This window comes from Danio aesculapii, chromosome 5 (genome assembly GCF_903798145.1).
Source record: "Danio aesculapii chromosome 5, fDanAes4.1, whole genome shotgun sequence".
Taxonomy (NCBI): domain Eukaryota; kingdom Metazoa; phylum Chordata; class Actinopteri; order Cypriniformes; family Danionidae; genus Danio; species Danio aesculapii.
The window spans coordinates 33935948-33956339 of record NC_079439.1 but is presented as its reverse complement, the minus strand read 5'-3'; positions in this window follow the sequence as shown (position 1 = coordinate 33956339).

Sequence of the window (20392 nt, the reverse complement as noted above, 5' to 3'; positions counted from 1 at the left end):
ATTTTTGTTATTTAACCTATTTATTTTAATTTTCCAACATTACTAAGGCAAATATGTTTTAATAGTCAAAACAAAAATATTTCAACCAAATATCTGATCTCTTTATAGTCAAATAAACGTGTTAAAGAGGCACTTAAACTTGATAAACTTGATAAATAAAATGTTACAAAGTGTGTGCAATGGTAAAGATAGATCAACATCTGTAAGGTGTCAATAATAATGATACAGTGAACCTCAAACTCTGTAAACAAAACAAATTATGATAATCAGATCTGAGCTTTCAAGTAAAGGAACCAACCGTCAGTATTCAAATACACACAGCAACATTACAAATTGTGAAGTTGAATGACTACATTACCCCCTAAGCTAAAAAAATCTTTCTGATGGGGAGCTAGTGGCTCGGTGAACAAGAAAAGAAACCAAAAAGCCATTCTGGCGAGGTCCTTACATACTTTTTTATTCGCAATCTCCTCACTGCTGCTATGACATTTATATTTGCATGTGTTGCTATTTTGACCTAATGTGACAAGCATGAGCGAGTGGATTCCTTCACCATTTTCTATGACGCCTCTCGTAACTAGGCGACAAACAAGCGTTTTCTCAGAGGATGACAAATGGTTAGAACCATTGCTGCAGCTCCGATGCAAGTTTATGGAGAAAAGTAAAAACACTGCAGTGTTAAGGTGCGCTGTGTTTGTCTGAGGTAATAGGTCTACTTTTATCACCGAAAAGTGTATATCCATACAAATTTTTCAACTAGGGGTACCTGGAATGTGCACGCATCACTTGTGCGCAGCTTGCACACCATGTGCGCGTCTCTCCCATGTGCGTGATGCACACCTCCATTGGAAACGACAAACTTACACCCTAAGCTTATTAGTATTGCTTCTAAGGTGCACGCTCAGCACCCACATTTAAATAAAACTATAGTCTTCATAACGAAACTTCATACCGAACTTTTTTAGCGTTATTGACAATGGTGTTTGCTCAATAAATACCGATACAGATTTTATCACCCAGCCCTGCTTTGTTGAGCTGGTCATTTTTTATAAATATGTTAAATTAGTTTATTTTATTTAGCTTATTTTAGTTAAAGGTTTTGTAGTTGTTGTGCTTGTCATTTGTTGTTAGATATTGTATTAAATGTTTGTGTTGGTGGATATGTGTGTGTACTGTTGTTGTTTTAGTCATTTGTTGTTAGTTGTTGTATTCAATGGGTGTTTATTTGTGTGTTAGTGTATATGTATGTATATGTGTGTATATATACAAATAAAAACAAACAAACAAACAAACAAAAAGCTAATTGTGCAGTTTTGAAATATTCATTTGAGGGTGAACTGTGCCATCAACCAATGTTAACCTATACAGCTTCATTGTAAGGTGATACTAAATAGATAGATTTTCCCAGTGCTGAGTCTAAACTTGGACACACACTCACAGTTAGAAAGAGTAAAATACAACAGACAAAAAAAGTGAGTGACAGAAAAAAGTGTGTGTGTGAGAGAGTAAAAGAGAGAGTTGCGGGTGCGAGCGAGCGCATTAGGGAGAGAGAGTGTGTGAGCCTTTATTCTGAGTGGAATAGCTAATGAGGGCCCTGCGGAGCCTAGCTTTGCTGTGCGCGGTCGTAATGAACAGTGGCAGCCTGGCACGCCGCGCCCATGAGCTTTATTATTCACACGCATACATCAGAATACGGCAGAGAAATTATGCAAATACTGTGGAGAGAAAGCTAGAGAGAGAGAGATGATGATGGAGAGAGGAAGAGAGGCTGAAGGGTGGGGGGATTATTGGGGGAGAGAGAAGGAGGGAGTCTTTACAGCAGGTTGGAATTTGTTTTTTAATACTGAAATAAAAAGAGGCTCTGCTTCAGAGAGGAAACACACACTGTTTTCTGAGAAGGCTGATTTAAAATGTATAGCTGCCACGTGTGTGTGTGTGTGTGTATCTGGATGTGAGTATTTGCGCATCTACTTTACAGGAGCTTTTAAGTCTATTGCGCTATTGTAAATCCATCAAATATGTTTGAGTTGCAGATATCGCTTTGCATCGTGGTGAGCGTATGTGCATGTATTTGCATAGAAGTGCAGGGGATGCAGAACTGAAGAGAAATTATGCTCGTTTTTAGGAGTGAGTATTACATGTGCTTCCGTTAGGACCCATCGCTAACATTTTACGCTAAAAATGTTCTTGAGCTTACTTTAAAGTGGACTTGATACTATTGGCCACAATATAACTCATTTCACACTGTTGATTGTTACTTGAATGATGCCTCGGAGCATGTGGCTTGATGAGGGCTATTACTTTAACAAAGCCTTACCATAAAACAAGAAACTACAGTAAAACAAATGTTTTTAAGAATGGAAGTGAGCCTTATGAACAATCAAAATCTTATTGACTTTTGCTTGGGCTAGTAGGGAACCTTCCAAAATGGCAGCAACACCTTAGCAACCACCAGAATACCCTAGAAGCACACAACAATGCATTAAAAACACTCTGACCCTCCTTCTTAACAACATAACAATGACAATTAGACTCTCAAAACTCATAACCATCATTAAACTCATTAGCAACCACATAACACTGTGTACAAATGTTGAGAACTTGTTAGCAACCACATGTAATGTTTTAAAACACTCAGGGGCTGTTTAAACTACAACATTTTCTGCAAGTAATATTAAACCTTTGATGAGTTTTGCCTGTTCATTTACACATCAATGGTGCTGAAATGGTGATTAAAATTTATCATTTTAAAAAAGTGTTTCTAATTGCAAGTTGAAAATGGTGCAATGCTATCAAAATACTAATGTTTTCATGTAAGCATACAATACAGGAATCTTTGAAATCAGTGATGTCATGCACGTGTGGTTAACGTTAAATATGTTGACGTGCACAGTAAGTGTTGATTTTTAAAGGTAAGCACTAACAAACATACACAAAAATGTTAGAGTATGTAGGGGTGTTGCTACTCAAGAATTTGCTTACGCTTTCCATTTAATTCACCAATGTTATAACCAACAACAGTGATGCATCATGTACACATGACAAATTCTAAATACATATCAGTGCTGATGATGTCTTTAAAAGGCATATTTGCATCATTTGGCCTCACACAATATAATTTAAATAGTTATTTCTTACACATTTCAAGTTATCTATCATAACAAGCCAAATACATTTGTATACACTTTCCTTTGGCTTAGTCCCTGATCATCAGGGCTCACCACAGCAGAAAGAACCGACAATTTCTCTGTAATGTAAATGTAATGTGTATTTGGCTATACTCCCAAAGTGCTTCACAATCATGAAGGGGGTCTTTCCATACCACTACCCTTGTTCAGCATTCACATGGATGATGCAACGGCAGCCACAGGACAATGGCGCCAGTGCGCTCACTACACACCAGCTATAGGTGGAGTACAGATAGAGTAGGTAGTGATAGAGCCAATTCATGGATGGGGTTGATTGGGAGGCCAGGACACCGAGCTTGCAACCCTATACTCTTTTCACGAGTTCACACTTGCAAACGTTTAAGAATAAGGCGTATTTGGCGTGCTGTCCGAGGAGAGGGCTCTAAGCTCGGGGAAGACACCCCAACTCGTGTTATTCCCCTTATTCGGGAATAGAGAGGAGTTGGGATTCGAGCGAAGTATCTAGCCCGGCCCCAGAACGCTCCCCCCGGGAATGTAATGTTTAAGAGGTGAGGTGTCAGGGTGGTGGAGAGATGCTAAAGTCGTGAGATGCTGCAGGTACGACAGCTTTGGTATATATAGGGGTTTGGTCAAGAACTGATTGGATAATAGAATAATTGTCAATGACGTATTTAATGCTGAAACTTCTGCGTTTGCTCCTCCTGAAATTTGATTACAAAACATCACTACGAGAAGTGCCATGGGATTTTTAATGACCACAGAGAGTCAGGACCTCATCCAAAAGACAGCGCTCACTATAGTGCCCCCATCACTATAATGGGCATTAGGACTCACAAAGACCACAGGTTGAGCACCCCCTGCTACCCTCACTAACACCACTTCCAACAGCAGCCTTGATTTTCCCATGTGGTCTCCCATCCAGGTACTGACCAGGCTCAGCTCTGCTTAGCTTCAATGAGTAACCAGTCGTGGGCTGCAGAGTGATATGGCTCTGGATGTTTTATCCAGCAGATGTTCTTCCAGCTGCAGAGTTGTATACATACATTTTTTTTATTTATCATAACTTTTAAAAAGAAAATATTTTTTAACTATTTGTCATGGAACTAAATGTATGTAGTTAATTGAACAGTTTGCCCAGGTTGAAGGTCCCAGATCACCAGTCAAATTTACATAAATGGATAATCTTATTAAAGGAATGATATTGTAAGGACTGTCATCATGTTTTTTGGGATGGTGTGATCTGAGTTATTCAAGCGAACCAGCTACTGCTGCAAAAGACTTCACAAAGACTAAATATTTTTATATCAAGCTCTAGACAGCAGCAGGACTTGCTGCTGGGTGCTGGAACATTGCTTTTTTGGTTAATTCTATGACAAACACAAATGAACACACTGTAGATTTGTTCTTCTAGAGCAGGGGTCCCCAAAATTTTTCTTATAAAGGACCCAAAGCCAATCTTGATTGAGGGCTGTGAGCTAAAGTTAATAGCAAACCACATTACAAAAACATTTCCATGGGTAATTTCCTCATTTCTTTGCTATTATTTAAAAATATCTAGAAATTGTTGCTTTCAAACATTTTAATTAATCTTTTTTTTTTACATTTAATAATAAACGTATTATAGTATAGTCATTCTATTTATAACACAATGGAGTTCACTACTGAATACATTCGTCGAGCTGCTCCTGTCTTTGCCTTGATTTGCTTGCAGATGTCTTGTGCATTGTCCTCTGTCTGTCAAGTTTACAGACAGAAATTTTACAGATTTACATTTTAAAAGTCTGATTAATTTACAACATTTAAATGAAACCTTTAATTTCAGTTGGCCTTTTTTGTAGCTCCTCAATTAAACAAATTAACAAAAGGTTATGTTAAATTCGAAATGCAATCTCTGTCGAAGGCATTCCCCCAATCAACCATTCTCCTGCTCATTTCAGATTGGATGGCGGGCCAAACCAAAGGTTACCATGGGCCAACTTTGGGCACCTCTGTGCTAAAGGAATACAGACCTGCACATGGGGCAAACAGAAATGTAGAGAATCTAAAGAAATGTGTACACCACGCATCACGTTACCTGTGCGCAACACAAGCTCTCATGGGTAATGATAGCCTGTGTCTCACCATGTACATGATCGTCCTCACCTTCTCGTGTTGGTATGTATGCATCAGCTTGCTTTTGTTCACGTGAACACTTATTTTCATGAGTGGAGCTTCTTCTCCATTGTAAGATTGCATTTGCACGCATATTGACAAACAGTCACGCGCAAATTATAAAATTGAGTGACGAGCCAGCACTGACCTGATCGGGCCATTGACAATTCTGTCTAGTGCCCCAGGCCATCAGGCCATCCTTATTGTCAAGCCTTCCCAACTACTGACCTGACATACCTAAGACAGCATTTTTGGCAGTTTTCACGGTATGATATTTTTTCAAAAAGCAAGAGAAAAACTTCTCAGTTTTTGACAACATTGTTGTTACATAAACGTAGCCTCAGAACCCCAGAAGACCACATGCCATTGTTTTACTACTCACAAAGCTGTTTGGCAACTGCATATCAATGTTCTGAAACACCCAGATTTTGTTAGCTGCCGCATAGCAATCCATTCAAATGTTGAGAACTCTCTAGAAACTACATAGCAGTGTGCTAAAACACTCATTAAAACTTACAATCAAACCATTAGGATTGTATTACAAAAACTCTTATCAGCCACATAGCAATGCATTACAATGCTCAGACCTCATTACCTCTTTACTACATGGCAATGTACAACATTCAGAACAGCCTACTACAGTACCCACATAGCAAAATATTAAAATCTCAGCGCTTCTTCGCATGTCAGACCAACACGATACACAGAAAAAAAAGATAATTCCTTAGATTTACTCAATTTTTTTTATGTTAAGTGGTTGTAAACCATTTATTTGGGCTGAATTTAAACAAACAAACTAAGTTGAACATTGCTCAATTTAATTTGTTTGTTTAAATTCAATGCAAATAAATTGTTTGCAACAGTTTTGCATGCAACACTTTTTTCAGTGTAGAAGAGGTGACTTTTGTATAGACAAGCCTCACTTTTCCATTGAATGGTACAGCTCGGCTAGGCTCACTTTACTTTGGCTCAGTTTGGTTTATTTCTGCAGTTTAGTACCACTGAAAAAAGTGAAATTAAGGTTTTATCAGTACACTTTTACAATGTCTTTAGTATTGGTATGACTTGCTTGAAACATCAACTGAGGTGGTACTAAAAATACTAGGTAGAACTTACACAGTATAAAACCTCCCACTAGTGAGCTGTCCGAGCTGTACCATGCTGTACCATGCTGTGGATAAGTGCCATTACAATTTCTGCAGAAAATGTAGAATGCTTTATTTTTAAATGATTGTGCAATGTTGATATTTGTAATTTGGGGGTTGTGTATCATCAACAGATCCTCTTATGCACCATATTATCAATGAGTCTTTGAGAACAGTGGAAAATGTTCATCCAATGGTTTTACGGTGTGCAAGTCATAAACTCTTGCTTGCGTTCCTGAGGCTGCTCTCCTCCTTCAGACTGGCCTTATATGGACTGACTGGGTCTGCTTCAGCAGCAGCTTCACCTCTCCTTTCATTCTCCTTCTGTTGCTCTGTATTTCCGTCTCGTGTTCTGACTCTCAAAGTCGTGCTTCTCCCAAAAAATCCTCTGTAGCACCAAATGAGGTCATGTTTTACAGTTCTTAAAACATCTTCGACCTTTTAAAATTAGTGCATGTATTGACGTTGGAGGTGTTGTTCTGACTGATGTTAAGATCTGAGGGATGTCTTCTGAAAATGCTCTCTCAAATGTAGAGCGTGTTTAATATAATGTATCACCTTGAAAGAGTATTGTAGCAAACGGCTGTATGTTTTAAACGAGCAGTGGCCTCGTCTTGATGAGCAATTTCAACAGGTAGCTTTTGCTAGTCTTAGCATTTCAGGGGCTAACTAGCATGAAAGCGCTGCGTGGGAATGCCCATTGTGACAGAGGTCAGACTGGGAAAGCCCCAGTTGCTCAAGGGGAAAAAACATGTCTGTAAACTTAGTAATCCTTAAATGATTTTAGGGCCAACTCAGGGAGTTTTAGGTGAATTTTTGACTTGAATATGTTCCAGGCCGATTGATTTTTAGCTAGGTTTGGATTATTATTAACAAGAAATTCTTGAGTAATTGGTTTGGAATGTGTGTGCACTATAAACTTATTTAAGGGTTTTTAAATATTTGTTTGCCTCTCGTTTTTGTGGTTGTACATTTGCTTTGCTCTCAGAGTTTTACACAATTTAATAAGCTGAATGACAGAGATTTTGTCTATTTGTCTGTTATTATTATTATTATTATTTTAATGCATGATATATTCAGTGCTCGGCATAATTGAGTTCTATCGATTTTGAAAATGAATATTTTTATCCATTTCTCAGTGAATATGTATTTTGGTGCATTTAAACAAAACAGATTTATTAAACAGAGATATTTATTAAAATAATATTTTAGTCACCAAACATATTTAGAAATTGAAAGAAAATACAATTTAATTCAAGCAAAATATAAAAAAAAAATTAAAACCTACAAAATTTCAACTAAATTTTTCAGTTTTTTTTCTCTTAATTTTTCTTCATTTTTAAAATGTATTTAATATTTATTTCAAAAGTTCACACTTAGCTGATGATTAATTATAAGCTTGTTTGGGATGCTGTCCCGGGAGAGAGCCCTGAGCTCATAAGATCCTCGAGCCCGGTTCTCCCTCCCGTTGCAAGGCGAGAGGGAAGTTTCAGCTCAGGTAGATCTCGAGAACTCCCCTGCTGTAATAACCAATGAACAGCCAGTGATTGCTCTTGAGAGATAACCATTTACTAGGAGCATATCTATAGTGCCGGTTTGGATTAGTCAATTAACTTATGTTGCATGTTTTTTGGACGGTGGGAGGAAACCGGGAAACCCGGGGGAAACCCACGTGAGCACGGGGAGAAAATGCAAACTCTGCATAGAAATGTCTGCTGGTTTGGTAAAGACTAGAACCAGAGACATTCTTGCTGTGAGGCAACAGTGCTAAGCACTGGGCCACCGTGTCACCCATCTAGGAAGAAGGAGGAGTAGGGGTGGATGGGGGGATTCTTCAAACGAAGATAGCGGTGGTACGTAACCCAGGGTATTTGTAGTAGCTTAGGAGTGGTCTGATTGGTGCATTGAGAATTGGATAATGCGGATCCAGCCGCTAGCAATCATAAGCATGTGATCCTCTCGAAATTAGTTTATAACTAAACTTCACTTAATATTTTTCTATAACATAAAAATTTGAGTGTACAAGTTTTTGGATTATTATTGTAAGTTATTTTGTTAGATCAGCTCCAGATTTGGCTTCAGTACTGACTAATCTAATGTATATGCACAAATATAATATTGTTTAGCTTCCTGTTAAAAAATATGAATTTAAAAGATAGATTTATGCGGGGTGTACTTATATATGCTTAGCACTGTATATATACAGGCTCTGTATGAAGTCAGAATTATTAGCCCCCCTTTGAATTTCTTTTTTCTTTTTTAAATATTTCCCAAATAATGTTTAACAGATCAAGGAAATTTTCACAGTATGTCTGATAATATTTATTCTTCTGGAACAAGTCTTATTTGTTTTATTTCAGCTAGAATAAAAAGTTTTTTAAGGTCAAAAATATTAGCCCCCTTTTTTCGATAGTCTACAGAACAAACCATCGATATACAATAACTTGCCTATTAACCCTAACCTGCCTAGTTAACCTAATTAACCTAGTGAAGCCTTTAAATGCCACTTTAAGCTGTATAGAAGTGTCTTGAAAAATCTAGTCAAATATTATTTACTGTCATCATGGCAAAGATAAAATAAATCAGTTATTAGAGATGAGTTATTAAAACTATTATGCTAAGAAATGTGTTGAAAAAATATTCTCTCCGGTAAACAGAAATTGGGGGAAAAATAAACAGGGGGGCTAATAATTCTGACTTCAACTGTGTGTGTATAAATATATATATATATATATATATATATATATATATATATATATATATATATATATATATATATATATATATATATATATATATATATATATATATATATATATATATATATATATATAGTGTTCACATGTATTCAAAAATGTGTGGTCATTAAGATTTTGTAAGATTTTTGATTTGTTTAATTTGTTAAGTGTGCATTAAATTGATAGAATTTTCCATTTTTGATCTTGTGACTTAATCTTGCGATTTATTGTAAATGCTGCTGTTTTAACTTTCTATAAATTAAAGATCCTAAAAAATGTATGAAATACTGTAAATTACTGTAAATTTTACAAAAAATGTCTAGGTTCTGTTAACTGTTTTGAACATAATATAATATAATACAAATACGATGATAATAATACGATGTTTCTCAACCACCAGATCAACAAAGGATTGTGTGACAATGAAGACTGGGGTAATGAATGCTAAAAATGTAGCTTTGCCATAATAGGTACACATTTCATTTTATGGATAATGTTTATTTGAAATTGTAAGATTTTCTACAACATTGTAGTTTTGTTTTTTTTGTTTTTTTAATATTTGTTTATATTTGTATATTTGTGTTGTGTTCATATACTTTCTTACACATGGTTGTAATTGATAATTATGAAAATGATCCTTTCTTCTTTGTTAGGCATCCCATTTAAATGCAGGATTTCTTTATGTATTATCTAACACATTATAAACAAAATCTGTTATAATGAAAAAAAATCTTTCTAATTTATATTTTTATTTATATTTTAATTAATTTTAATGATATTGTAATTAATACAAAGCCAACACTGAAATTAAACATAGAACATAAATTTGTTTGACATGGAGGCTTATTTAAAAAATAATAATTTTTGTTTAATGTAACAATTAAAACAAAATGCACAGATTAAATACAGCACATTCCCTTTAAAATATGGCTTAAAATGGAAACAATAAGGTCCTTTGTGTAAATATCTGCTCCTTTGTTTTCGTGGCTCCTTTAAATAGCTCCTTCTCTTCTTGAGTGTTTTGAATTGCATGTCTTGGATGGGATTGAACTCATTTTGAACTGACGCAGGCCACAGACTGTCCAGAAGCAAACACTGTATTCTCGTACTGTCAGGGTGAAGGACGGCGAACCGCTCAGTCCGTTTGAAATCTGCATGTAGCGATAGCTCATGAATAAATAATCCCCATACGGCATCTCATGCAAATCCATGCAAATGAGGGCTCGGGGCCATGCAGTTTCTCAGTGTGTTTGTGTGCAGGGTGCATATGTGTTTATATGTGGAGACGGGAGGGAAGAATTGGGTGTGTTTGCGAATGTGTGCGCAGGAGGGTTTCTCAAATATAAGCTTTTCTGTGTGTATCCACACTGAATTGATGACTTTGCAGTTAAGACTATTGACATGCTCTTCCATTTATCAAGACTAGCGCCATTGTATCACAATTCTGGTGCAGTAGGATTATTTTTGTGAGATGTAAAGGACAAGGTCAGCAAAGTGGATGGAATATACAGACTTATGGTTTAGATATTGTTTCATTTATTATATTCTTTTCTCTCTTTTGTTAATTCTGTTGTTGTGACCCTCTACATCAAAAGTTATTAGTCAGTCCACGATTCAACAAACATCTGAAAAATCACTTACTCCAACATCCAATCTTGCTGGACCTGAACATTGCAGTGGCTTATTTTATATCCAAAGAAAAGAAAGATATCCAAAGATGCCTAAGTTATAAAGAAATCTGTGTTTTTGAAACCAGCAGAAGACATTCTGTAATGTCAAGGGATGCTGACAAGTGCGGATCCAAATTCAGGTTTATTCAACATAAAATGGTCAGGCAAGCAATAGTCAACACAGGGGCAAACAGATGTATACAGGCAAATCTAGAGTTGTGGTCATACAACAGGTGGATGGTAAAAAGGCAGGCAGCAGACAATATAAATAAACAAACAAAACAAAACAAAACAAAGCAAGGGTAAAACATGGAAAGGCAAGGCTAAAGGAAACACATCGTAATGTCACAAACAGTTAAACAAGACTCAGCATAGGTGTGTGTGTAATCAATGGAACTTGGAACAGGTGCGTGTAAGCGGTGCATGACTGGATATGTAGTTCTTTTGCTGGCAGATTTGTAGTTTTCCAGCGATCTACATGGGCTAGATCGCTCTGTGACACATTGATTTGTTTTAATTATTCAGCCTGACAAGTTTACTGTTCCAAAACATTATAAATGTTTCTTAAAATAAAATATACTGTGTTCAAAGACAAAAAAAAATTTTTTTTTTACTCAGAGATTTAAAAAGAACGTATTTTAGAGCAGTAATTACAATACTGTCGTGAAACCGTAATATTTTTATTCAAGGTTATCACACCATCAGAATCTTATTCTCTCCAGTATCCATTCACATTGATTCATGTATTATGGGTGCCAGGTAAGTAGTTGGCAATGTCATTTAGTAAAGAAACACACATGGTCATGTAGTCCACCATTATTTCTTTGATTGTCAAGATCTATAGGAACATGTAATTACCAAAGGACATTAACAACCATAGGACAACACAATGGCTACATCCGAAATTGCATACTTCCATAGTATATAGTACACTAAAATCAGTATGTGAGCCAAGTAGTATGTCTGAATTCATAGAATTCAAAAAACAGTATGCGAGAAGTACCCGACCTACTACTTCCGGTGAGATTCTCATCCAGTGCACGCTACGCTGTCCCATGATGCACTGCGAGGGAGTTCATGAATGGGAGTGAAGCGACACAACTGATGCAGGTAACGGGTTCATGCAAAATGTAGTACGTCCGAGTTCCAATCATACTGCTCCCATTCTAACTGCATAGAACCTACTTTTCTAATAGTCAAGTTGTACATTTAAATTCAAATGCAGTACCGGAATTTCAGACGCAGCCAATTTAGAAACTGCCTAGCTAGTCGTGTTTTTTCCCCCAAATATTCCACATTGGTTCAGCAATATAGGACTGCCTTTAATGATGTCACACTGTTGAAAAAGACAATTTGCAACCATAGATATCTGACAATGCTTCTAGTTAATCCTGCAGTTAAAATTCTGCAGTTTTTAACAGTTATGCACAATTAATTTACAGTTAATATATACTATGAAATACAAAATAGAGATCCTTAGTAACCTAATTCCTTTAAAAATATCATCGACCGCAAACATTGCTAGTGTAGTAATACTGTAAACATTCCATATTAAGTTCTTATTGTTTCAAATTAAAATTATTTGTAAGTGCAACTCTTCCAATAGATGGTAATTCTGAACTCTCATTAGCATTAGCTTGGTATCTCCCCTGCTGTCTTATTTTCTGCAGTGGTTCGAAGCAGAACTCTAAGTGGATGATGGGCCTGTGTGTGTGTGTGTGTGTGTGTGGCCTTTGGCTGGATCAGGCCTGTGTCTGATGCTGTCTTGCTGTTGAACATAGACAGTAGGCAGAGTAATTAGCCTTCTGGCCAGTGTGTGTGTAAGGGAGAAGGACAGATACTGCGCTGGAGAGAAGCAGTAAAGTGTCTTCAGTTCTCTCTCTCTCTGCCTCGTTCCTTTCTCCCTTTCCCTGAAGCTGCATGTTTTACATGGACTGAAGCCCATTTTACATGGTGTCTGCCTCACATACAGACATGCGAAAGCTTCCACACATAAGTCAGTCATGCATGTGTGCGTGTGTGTGTGTGTTTGTATATGTGTGTGAGGAAGAAAAAGTGTTTGCTGTACCAGCAGCCTTATTATCCCCCTGTCCCCCATCTTTTCATCCACTTCTTGTTCAACTGACACTCTGTCTCTGCCCTCTTCTCTTGGGTGTATTTTGTCTTTTGGATAAATGTGTTCTAATGTCAGTTTAGCAATGATAGAAATAACAAGGAAAACAGACAAGAGTTTCAAAAAGAATATTATTCAGACCAAACTACTATGACATGAAGGGCTCTATTTTAATGATCTAGGCGCAAAGTCTAGAGTGCATGGCACAAAAGCATTAGGCGTGTCCGAATCCACTTTAGCTATTTTAAGGACAGAAAAATATGCTTTGCGCCCTGGCGCATGGTCTAACAGGGTTGTGCTTATTCTCTTAATGACTTATGGGTGTGTTTTGAGAATACGTGCAATGAACCAATCAGAGTCTCATCTCCCATTCCCTTTAAGAGTCAGTTGCATCTCACCATGGCGCATTTGCAATTTACATGGTGGAATTTGTAAGTGGAAAAACTGTACGCTTCACTAGCGAGAAAACAGTGAAACAAACCATCTGCAAAGCGAGGATAAAGAATGAGCCTCCTCCAATCGGCCTTTACTTTCTCTTGTACACACTCCTCTGACGACATCCTTTAGCCTACATATGTTGTCTGTTAAGCGCAAAGATTTGTTTCAAAACCATTTCTCCAGATAAATGAACAATAATAACAAAGTATGGTCAAAAAAGGATGCGTGTTTGGAGTTATATCCAAACACGCATCCTATTCTTATGCCCCATATGGTGATGTATACATCTCTAAAACCCGACAGGTGGACAAATCTGAACTTGTTTTTATGATAACAAATATAATATGCATATAATAAATAATACTGCAATAAACATTACACAAATTGTCATGAATAAACTGAGAAAAAATGTTTTTTTTGTTCGTGTAGAAAATAATAATTTTGTACCATTTTAAGCTTTTAATTTTCTTCATATGTAAAAATATTTGTGTATTGCTGAGTACATCCTGTGTGTATTAAGCAAAGCATTTTGGATCTGCATAGATGCATAACTAACGCATAACTAACGCGCTCTGTGCTAGACTTTAGACCAGCTTTTAGTTGGTCAATGGTGCAGTTGCCTCAAAATAGCAATGCGTCAACAATGCGCCTTAACACACCTCCTTTTCAGACCAGAACACCCATGAGTCCACAAAGTGGTGAAAATTGATTTGCTATTTAAACGTGGCAGAAAACGGGAAAATTAGGGTTGCACTGGTCTGAAAATAGCAACAAATCATGCCAAACATGTCTAGTGCCTTATTGCGCTGGGTGTATGATAGTGCCTGAAATGTTCTTTAATTCTTTGTTGTAGGAATGATGGTAACAATGTTGTCTATATTCTACACACAAGTCGGTAATGTTTGTGGTATAATATAATATAATATAATATAATATAATATAATATAATATAATATAATATAATATAATATAATATAATATAATATAATATAATAATTATAATATAATATAATAGTTTAGCTGACTTATTCTAATTGTTAATTCAATCACTAAAATTATTTCTAATATTTTAAAAGGTTATTCAATCCAATACACATGTATAAACAAAGTAGCTTAAAGACATTAATTATATATATAAAAATATATTATCATATATAAAATGACATTACATTATAAATAACATGTCATTTAAAATATATTTTTTAAATATTGTATTGAATATGTCTTTTTAAAAAGAAACATTTTCAATATGTCAGATTTCATACTCAAACAATTTAGGTAGAAATAACAAACGAAGAAGGTTGAGTTGTTTTTCTAGAAGCTTTACTGTTCCTAACATTCAAGTCTTTGTTTGGAGGTGTAGCTGCGAGGATCCTTGTCACACACCCACATCTTTCATAGAACATCCCAGAATCAATGATTATATGTCTGCTGAATCGATCCAGAAATCCTGGATGGAGGAACCACTGTCAGAGCCTCCTATGTCAGACTCTCTCTCTTTCTCTTTCCCCACACCCCTCACCTCATAAATTAGATAGAAAGCATTGGTTTTTCAAGTCTCAAGTGCCCCCCCAACACTCACGCACAACATACACACTCACACACGTACGTCTAATCGTCATTACCAGCTCGACTCACTGCAGCTTGTGGCCTCGATTGGAGACAGTGGCTACAAGTGCCAGACAGCCCCTCTGAATGTGTTTGTGTGTTGTCCGCATGCATATGTGTATGTGCTCTCGTGCCTCCACCTGCTGCCAATTCACTCAGCCAAAGAGTATGAGACGGAGAAAAAGAGGGTCTGTTCCCTCTGACTGGGTCATGGGGGTCCTATGGAAGGACAGCCGTCGTCTCTCTCATTCATATTCATTCATTCTGCTTCTCTCTCGTCCCCTTCAGCTGCCACCTCTCCAGCAACAACACCCCCGACAGCAAGCGCACACCCACCTACCCCCACCCCGAGCGTCTCTTTGTGCCCGGCGAGAGGCTCTCGTTTCCAGCCACGCTTGCCTTTTGTTCCCTCTCGGTCCTCCCTCCCCTGGTTCTCCTCGGCGAGAAGCAGACGGCTGGTTGTGTTTGGGACCCAGCTGAACAAACACACACCAGGTCTGAGCAGGATGAGAGGGGGAGGAGGACACACCTGACACCTCCACGTCCTCCATGCTCTTCCTTTTAAGAGTGGTCTGTTGTTGAGCGAGTTGTGTATGTTGAGGAGTTGTTTACCCGGTTGTGTTTGGATGGAAATGTTTTGTTTTGCATGTAATGTTGGTATCTTCTGGATGGTCTCTAGGGGTGGAATGCTATACAGAAATGATGGTTTGGTGTGGAGCTCTGTCAAGGTTTGGTTTCAAAACAGCTGAAATCAAATAAAAAAGTTTTTGTTTTAGATTTGTTCTCACTGAATAAATTATGTCTGTCTTTATGTAGAATATAAATGTTGAATTTACAACAACAAACTTAACATTTGTAAAACACTGTCCATATTAGGACACTTTGCATAATAAAACTTACAGGACAGTGTCAAACCGAACATAATTGCAATCCATGAACTGCAATTAAACATTGTCAAGTTTGTGACTGGCAACAAACAGAAACATGGATGTTGTTGTTGTTGTTGTTGTTGTTGTTGTTGTTGTTGTTGTTTTTTGGTACAGTATTTTTATTTGAAGAAGCATCACACAATATTCTGACTACACAGTGAAAATGGTGAAAAAGTCAGCCCATGATGTTAGTCTGGCACCAATATATACACCAGCACATTCAGAAGCTCTACAGAAATGTGTGTGATTGGTTGTATGACCCGCGCTGCAAAGAAATGCATTGAAGATCTTAACTTTGAAGCAGCATGTTCAAATCTCAAGCGTAATCTAGCCAGTTGACACTGTTTATTATTTTATAGTTTGATTCAATTGATTTGTTTTAGTTTAGTTAGGCATTTGTTTGCCTCATTTATTCTGATTTTAGTCCTCATATCTTTTATTTCATCAAATTACACTTAAGTTTGTAAGATCACCCACATTTTTTTGACTTCTGATAGAGTCATAGAATGGGATTATAGGTCAATATTGATCTGACATTATTCATTGGAGCATTCCTGATTTAAAAGTAAGCATCTATCTTGGTTTCATTATGGAATAAACAGTTTTCTGTGAAGTTACACTTTCAACTAGCTGCTATTGATCTTAATCTTCACGTACGTTGAATCACGAATTGTTTTATTTTTACTCAAAGACAACCGATGCAGGGCAACCAATATAGGGCATTTAGCATGAAGCTAATTTACAGCCCTCGTCCCTGCTTAGGCTTTACATAAAAACAACAGAGGACAACAAACAAGTACAGTATATACAAAGCCACAAACATAAAATGTAAGTCAATCTGCATACTAAAGAGAAATGTAAACCTGACCAACCTGAAAGAATAGTTCCTAATGTTTAAATTGCTGTAAAGATTTCAACCATTCTTTCAACTTTACAGAACAAAAACTGGGAGTTCTGATTATAACTTTAAAAGAGGAATAATATAATATTAGAACTTCTGATTGAGTGTCCTATGGGGGAAATGAACAGGAATGGTTCGAGACTTCCGGTCTCATTCACTTCCATTGATTTTTAGATGTTAAAAAACTGATAGTTATGCTGCTTGATGTTGCAAAATCATATTGTCTTATTATATTATTCCTCTTTTTATGTATAGTCATGAACACACTTGTTTGTAGATCAAGTAGTTTGACCATTCTCTGCCATTTATTATTCCTAGTCATTTCTCCCATAGACAACTCAATCAAGAAGTTCTGAAACAATTGCAAAAATAAGTGTACTTCTGCATTGCAGAATGTAAAACTGTAAAACTGTTTGCACCACAAACCAGTGCAAATACAGTTGAAGTCTGAATTTTTAGCCCCCCAGTTTATTTTTTCCCCCATTTTCTGTTTAACAGAGAGCAGATTTTTTTCACCACATTTCTAAACATAATAGTTTTAATAACTCATCTCTAATAACTGATTTATTTTATCGTTGTCATGATGACACTAAACAATATTAGACTAGATATTTTTCAAGACACTTCTATACAGCTTAAAGTGACTTTTATAGGCTTAACTAGGTTAATTAGGTTAACTAGGCAGGTTAGGGTAATTAGGCAAGTCCTTGTATAATAGTGGTTTGTTCTGTAGACAATTGAAAAAATATAGCTTAAAGAGGCTAATAATATTGTTTTTATTTTAGCCGAACTAAAACAAATAAGACTTTCTCCAGAAGAAAAATATTATCAGACATACTGTGAAAATTTCCTTGCTCTGTTAAATATAATTTGGGAAATATTTAAAAAAGGAAAAAAATCAAAGGGTGACTAATAAATCTGACTTCAACTGTATATTAAACAAAACATGTATGCAACAGTAGGGTAAGCCACATATGTATGTTTATGATTTAGCTTGAATATAAAGCACATCTCATCTCATGTTTAAACCATGGATTTTGCACTTATCCAGCAGCAGCTTGCTCTGTGTCATTCGTTATCTTTCAGATGCTTTTATAAAATCAAACTATATCGATATAGATAATATTGTCCCTTCCTATGGGGGAAACTCAGTTGAAATTGCCTTTCATACACAGAGGAATTGTGGCAATTGCAGTAATTTAAAAAAAGTTGTACTCTTTTTGTTGTATTGGTATGCATACATTCCAGAATGAAAGACCAATGTCAAACTTTTTCAGTTAACAATATGTGTGCTATTACATTACAAATATATTTATCATTACTCTACACTAATTACGCAACATTATCTCAGTACTTTTTCCACTATAATGCTTTGCTGCAAATGCAGAAAAGCATCCAAACAGTTGTTTCTCCAAAAGCTGTGAAGCAAATAAAAAATCTAATACATGTATATTTTTGTGTAGTGCTGTGTAAAATTCTTAAGACTTTGGCAGTGGGTTCCTCTGTGGTAACAAACTCTTCTTTGATTATGTTTTTCTTGTAGTGAATTCATGAACGCAGATGTGAGAGTACATGAGCTGCCTACAGATCTTTAGCTGTTACCCATGGGTTCTTGATCATTCATGTAAGAATTCTAACTGTGCACTGGCCATGATCTTCTTCAGAATCCTTGCTTGTTAACTATCTACCTGAGGATGGGCAAGTGGAGAGCCAACCGGTATGTTATGATTGATACATTATCTAGCAAATTGATTCTCTTTGCATGGCTTTTAATAACAGAGGCAAGAAGGTTTTGAGCAAAAATCAGTTTCCACCGATATTAACCAGCACACCCAAATTCAACATTATCGTGAATGATCATTATGCAGCAAATCTGCATATTTGAATGATTTCAAAATGAATTTCTGATATTTATGAAGTGAGAAATTCCAGCTTTGCTTTCACAGTATTAAATGGCACCTTTATACAGTGCATCCGGAAAGTATTCATAGCGCTTCACTTTTTCCACATTTTTAATGTGTCATAAAATGGATTAAATTCATTTATTTCCTCACAATTCTACACACAATAATGACCCCATAATGACAATGCTATGTTCAATAGAATTTAGCTCTGGGCTCTGGTTGGGCCACTCAAGGACCTTCACTGTGTTGTTGTGAAGCCACTCCACTGATATTTTAGCAGTGTGCTTTGAGTCATTGTCCTACTGGAAGATTAACCGTCACCCCAGTATGAGGTCAATAGCATTCAGGATCATTCAGGATGTCTCTGTTTATTGCTGCATTCATCTTTCCCTCTATCCTGACTAGTCTTCCAGTTCCTGCTGCTGAAAATCATCGCCACAGCATGATGCCGCCACCACCATGCTTCACTGTAGGGATAGTATTAGCCTGTTGATAAGTGGTGCCTGGTTTTCTCGTCACGCCTGGTATTCACTCCAAAGAGTTCAATTTTAGTCTCATCAGACCAGAGAATTTTGTTTCTTATGGTCTAAGAGTCCTTCAGATGCCTTTTGGCAAATTCCAGGCGGGGAGTGGCTTCCGTCTGGCCTGACTGGTGGATTGCTGCACAGATGGTTGTCCTTCTGTAAGGTTCTCCTTTCTCCACAGAAGAACACTGGAGCTCAGACAGAGTGACCATCAGGATATTGATCACCTCCCTGACTAAAGCCCTTCTCCTCCAATCACTCAGCTTAGATGCCCGGCCAGCTCAAGGAAGAGTCCTGGTGGTTTCAAACATCTTCCACTTACGGATGATGGAGGCCACTGTGCTCATTGGAACTTTCTGTCTCAGAGGTCTATAGACAATGTCTCAGAGGTCTACAGACAATTCCTTTGTCTTCATGCTTGGTTTGTGCTTTGACATGCACTGTCAACCATGGGACCTTATATAAACAGGTGTATGCCTTTTCAAATCATGTCCAATCAACTTAATTTACCACAGGTGAACTCCAATTAAGCTGCTGAAACATCTCAAGAATGATCAGTGGAAACAGAATGTACCTGAGCTCAATTTAGAGCTTCACGACAAAGGCTGTGAATACTTCTGTACATGTGATTTTTCAGGTTTTTTATTTTTATTGAATTTGCAACAATTTAAAAAAAATCTGTTTTTACATTGTCATTATGGGTATTGTGTGTAGAATTTTGATTAAATAAATGAATTTAATTCATTTTGGAAAACAGCTGTAACATAGAAAAAATGTGGAAAAAGTGAAGCGCTACAGTATGAATACTTTCCGGATGCACTGTTAGTTGTTGTGTAAACTGGTATTTGTGTAGGCAAAATCAACTATATATTGAAGTTTTTTTTCTCATATTGAAACTAGATTTCAACATTGTCTTGATTAATAAGTGACCTGGCCCTGATCTTCCCACATATGTGATTTTGCTGTCAGATCATGATGCTGTATTAGTACCTGAAAGTGTGCTGTGTTTTGTCGGAAAAGTAATGGTAGTGCAGAAGGCCGTTTGGTGTCATTTCTTCCACTGGTAAAACCAGCAAGTAAACTGATTTAGGAGACCATACCTCTTTCCCATAAACACCAGAC